The 5,227-nt window shown below is 48.9% G+C and overlaps 1 protein-coding gene across 1 annotated transcript in view; it reads right to left on the bottom strand.

Moving 5' to 3' along the window:
• LOC107101949 (histone-lysine N-methyltransferase 2C-like) overlaps positions 1–2,408 on the bottom strand; it is a 100,294-nt gene extending 97,886 nt beyond the window's left edge. The window contains exon 1 of the mRNA XM_015401044.1: positions 2,006–2,408. The gene's annotated coding sequence lies outside the window, so the exon portion shown is untranslated. The remainder of the gene's footprint in view (positions 1–2,005) is intronic.
• Positions 2,409–5,227: the final 2,819 nt, after the last annotated feature.

Genomic DNA, 5,227 nt, shown 5'->3' on the forward strand with positions numbered 1-5,227 from the left:
AACCAGACCAGACCCAGAACCAGTCTGAGCCAGACCTCGAACCAGTCTGAACCAAACCAGAACCAGAAACAGTCTGAACCAGACCAGACCCAGAACCAGTCTGAGCCAGACCTCGAACCAGTCTGAACCAAACCAGAACCAGAAACAGTCTGAACCAGACCAGACCCAGAACCAGTCTGAGCCAGACCTCGAACCAGTCTGAACCAAACCAGAACCAGAACCAGTCTGAACCAGACCAGACCCAGAACCAGTCTGAGCCAGACCTCGAACCAGTCTGAACCAAACCAGAACCAGAAACAGTCTGAACCAGACCAGACCCAAAACCTGTCTGAACCAGACCAGGCCCAGAACCAGTCTGAACAAGAACCAGTCTGAATCAGACCAGAACCATTCTGAACCAGAACCAGTCTGAACGAGACCAGACCCAGAACCAGTCTGAACAAGAACCAGTCTGAACNAGACCAGACCCAGAACCAGTCTGAACAAGAACCAGTCTGAACCAGACCAGAACCAGCACCAGTCTGAACAAGAACCAGTCTGAACGAGACCATTACCAATACCAGTCTGAACACGACCCAGTCTGAACCAGACCCAGAACCAGTCTGAAGCAGACCTCGAACCAGTCTGAACCAGACCAGACCCAAAACCTGTCTGAACCAGACCAGGCCCAGAACCATTCAGAACCAGAACCACTCTGAACCAGACCCAGAACCCCAAAAGAGAACCCTGCTACTGGGGTTCTGATGACACTCTGATCCAGACCCGGTCCCCATCCATGTCCTGCAGAGGTTCAAGAAGAACTCCCCGTGTTCCGTCTGAATGAGCCAGCAGATCGACCCGACTGCTGAAACCGGAGACAAAAACCAGGCTCTTTCAAAAGACCTGTAGAACTCTGGAACAGAACCACAGACGCTCATGGTCCATGTAGAACTACCAAATACGTTCTGGACCTCAAACTGGAGCATCAGAGGAACATTTGGACCTTCAGAACATTCTGGAGGACGGCCATCACAGTGGACCAGTGTCAACATTGAGGGAACCCCAGGTCCAGGTGCTCCTAGGGGCTGCTTAGACCTGGACCACTGTGAACAGAGGAGTAGCCCAGCGGTGCGTTCAGGGGCCTCAGCTACAGCGTCCGGCTGCTCCCTCTGTCACCGACTGCTTTCTTAATAAAGGTTCTGGTGGTTTGAATGGAGAACAGGAACAGCTGTTGCTCAGTCCTGGTCCAGCGGACCACATGGTCTGGGCTCGGTCAGCTGAGGAAGGCAGTGAGCCTCCTCCTCATCATCAGACTGCTGATCTTCAGTCAGAAGCTTCACCTGAACCGCTGCAGTCATGCAGCTACAGCAGGTCCATCAACACCTGGGTGAAGAAGCTGCTGATCGGGACTAGTGAACCAGAACCACGTCAAGCCCCCCTAGAACCAGAACCAGAGTCCATTAAGTTATGAGGAGAACCACTAAGCTAAGGCTCTGGGCTAAAGGTTCCAACAGAACCAGCTTCTGGAGCTTTGGACCCCTGGCACACCTACACCGACCTGAGTTCAGGTCAGCTTCCCCAGCATGGACCTCCAGCACCGGGGCTCGGACTAGATCAGAGGTCGGGGAACCAAACTGGGACCAGAACCAATGAATCAGGTGGGTTCAGTTGATCAGAGCCCTACCTGTGAGGCTAACCGGCTAGCTGCATGCTAACAGAGCCATCGGCCAGTGGAGCAGCACCCAGCGGCCGATGAGCGGCTGTAAGTGGCCGACTAGCAGCCTCCAGGATCGCTGTCGCTGTTCGGAACCGCGCTGTTAATGACAGCCGCTGGAGGAAACCACTGGTTAGCCGTTAGCAACTAGCCTCGCTCCGCCCCGTTCCCCTTAGCATTAGCATTAGCTCGGTGGCGGTCCGCCCTGCGGTGCGGGCACCGGACAGCCGGCCAGGGGCCGCGGGCAGACGGCCTCGTTCCCCGGATCAGTGCAGGTCTGCGGCGGGAGGAGAAGAGGAACGGGCTGCTTACCGATTTGACGCGGATCTCTTTTTCCTCTCCAGCTTTCAGCCAACTTAGAGCGACGTGTTCAACAGCGAATTACTGCGACAGATAACATCTGCTTCTGGGGTCTGCAGTGAGGAGCTCCTCCGCAGAAACATTCCCGGGGACCGGAGAAGGAAAACACGCAGACTGGACGCACACAATCAGGGAAAAATTAAACTTGAAGCGGTCGCTCCGTCATGGAGGCCATGTTTGGGAGCGACCGAAGCACCGCCTGTCAACACCAGCAGGAGAAGTAGATCCCAGAAAACATTCCCCGTAGCTGCGCCAGGTAGCCGGTCAGACTCCAGTCAAGCACCGGGACCAAGGCGGCAGTGCATCGAACTGTGGCCCGGTAGACAATCGCTCTGATCGGGCCTCTCGCGGAACCGCCTCGTTTGTTTGTGTTTTGTAAAAAGTGTGTGTGACCCCGCGGAGGGATCTGTCGGAGGGCTGCTCCGGTGGAACTGCTGCTGTCACCAGACCTGCAAAACCCGGAACGGATCACAACCGCATCCGGACTGCGGATAAACATGCAGTAAACACAGTACCGGATCCAGACGGATCAGTCAGGGGCCCCTAGAGCCGAACACCTTCACTAAGGAAACCTGGTCTCTAACCATTACAGTCAGGGGCCCTTAGAGCCGAACACCTTCACTAAGGAAACCTGGTCTCTAACCATTACAGTCAGGGGCCCTTAGAGCCGAACACCTTCACTAAGTAAACCTGGTCTCTAACCATTACAGTCAGGGGCCCCTACAGCTGAACNAGCTGTTCTTCTGGTACCATTTCTGCAAACCCTTTCTTAAAAACATCATTCATGAAGTTGACGTAATCATTTTTAAATGACTGGTCTTTCTCTAGTCTTCTCTTGAGACCTAGAGCTCTTTGTTCAGCCATTTTCCTATTGTTCGGCAGGTGAAGGTCATCTCTGCGGAACGGCAGTCGTAATTCATAGTGACCTTCTTTCTTTGTGATGGATTCATTCATTATTTTAAGAAATCTTTTATCTTCAACAGAGTGTTCTGCTTTCTCTTGGTGCTCTAATTCTGAGAAATCTCGATTGTATTGTCGGACCAAGAGTTCTTTCAGACGAGCCACTGATATTCTGTTGGATGTTATCTGTGGTCGGCCATGTTGGTCTAAGGGTGGGCTAGTACCCAGAGGTCCATTCACTATCCAACCCAGGTGTGTTAGGACAGCACACGGCCCCTTGTCCTGGCTGTTAATGACCTTCAGCGGTTCTAAGGCTTTGGGAACGTTCACTCCAATCAGCAGACTAACGTCGGCACTGATGGACTTCAACTGGACTGCTTGAAGGTAAGGCCATTGTTTGAGCTCTTCCTCACGTGTGATGTTCCCTCAGTTAACAGGTTGTGTAAATACCTCCGGAAGTTCTATGAAGTCATCACCATCTAGGCTGCATACTTGGATTCCACTCACCTTGTAGGTCTGCACAGGCTTTTCTTGACCCATGGTTCGAAGTAAGATGTCCGTTTTCCTTCCTCTTATGGACAGTTTCTCTGCGTCTCTGTACAGAATGTTGCAGATCTTCCTGAATCCAGAAAAGCATACGTTTCAACAACATGAGTTCCCTTGGCTGTTTTTACCTTTACAGGCACGATAGGCAGTTTGTGGTCGATGGTACCGGCCCCTGTTTGGACTGTAGATGCCATGCCCAGGATGATTGAGTCTGTGCCACTGCTGGCATCTTTCTTGGCCACCGAAGAGACAGTCACATTTCCTACAGCGCCATCTGGAGGACTGTTTGCTATGTGCAAGATGGTGGGGTGCTTCTTATCACATGAGCGGCATATCAAACGTTTCTTACATGATTTACTTAGATGGCCTTTAATCAAACACGCAAAGCAGAAACCATTTTTCTTCAGAAAATCAACTTTCTGTTGATGAAGGATCTTTGTTATTTTCTGACATGTTTCCAAAGCATGATTTCCTTTACAGTAGGTCCACGGTCTAAGAAATGCATCATTCATATCGGCTGTAGGGCCTTTAATTCCATTTTCCATTTTTACAGGATAAGTTCTGTTAGGGTCAGCAACACAAACGACTGGGGAGACTGTCGTTGCAAACTTCTTGGTTTCTTGGTCTTCTTGGTCTTGCAATATTTTTTCCTGCTTTTCGATGAACTAAACAAGATCACAGAATTTGGGTCTCTGCTGTGTTTGCTCCATAATGTCACATACAACAGATCTTCATCTTTCTCTAAGCTTGTACGGAAGTTTTGACACTATTAATTTCATGTTTGATGGTAAATCAAGTTCGGACATATATTGAAAAGATTGAGCAGCATTCTTGCAACTTCTTAAATACAGTCCATAACTATGCAGTGCTTTAGCATCATCTGGTCTAATTGTAGCCCAGGTCAAGGCCTTATTCATATAAGCTCATGCGATTTTAAACTCATTTCCAAAATGATGTTTCAGCAAACGCTTTGCTTCAATAAAACCAGCTGTAGCATCCAGATGTAAACAGCTTCTGACAAGTTCTTTTGGTTGGCCCGCTGCAAACTGTTCAAGGAAATACAGTCGGTCCTCATTATTGTCAGTCTTGTCCTCTATATTGTGTCTGAATGCCTGCATAAAGAGCTGGAACTCTAAAGGGTCACCACTGAAAACAGGAACTTCTTTTTTAGGGAGTGATGTTTGAGACACAACTGAAACAAGCAGATTTGTCAAGTCTGACTGTCTTTGTATTGAAATATCTGAATGTTCAGACCGGTCCCTTCCAGGAGTGGATTCCTTTCTTGTTTGTACATCTGTCATGGTGACCTTAGATGAATTCGGTTTCATTTTTTGTTTTTCGGGTGCTGCTGCTGCTGTTACCGGTGGTTCAGACATATGATGTACACGCACGGTTTTCTGTAATGGGGTTTTAGGTACTGCTCCTAGTTCAACGAAGTGAGGGGGAGACAGGATAGACTCAATTCTGCTGCTTTCACTGGATTTAACTTCAACAGTTTTGGTCTTGTGACTTTGCAAATATCCTTCTAGATATGCATTCATATCATCCTCTGTTTCACATTGTGGTTTTGTTTCTTGGCTTGGATCAAGTTCCTCTAACACCTTTAATTTACTGTGTGAAATGGCAAGATCTTCTTGTAATTGAAGTGTTTCCATTCTTGCTTGTAACTTCACCTTTTCCAGTTCTATTTCGTGCTTCTCCTTTAAAACTTTAGCTTTAGCCAATAAA

Source organism: Cyprinodon variegatus, unplaced genomic scaffold, assembly GCF_000732505.1.
Source record: "Cyprinodon variegatus isolate N-32 unplaced genomic scaffold, C_variegatus-1.0 Scaffold1176, whole genome shotgun sequence".
In the NCBI taxonomy this organism is placed as follows: domain Eukaryota; kingdom Metazoa; phylum Chordata; class Actinopteri; order Cyprinodontiformes; family Cyprinodontidae; genus Cyprinodon; species Cyprinodon variegatus.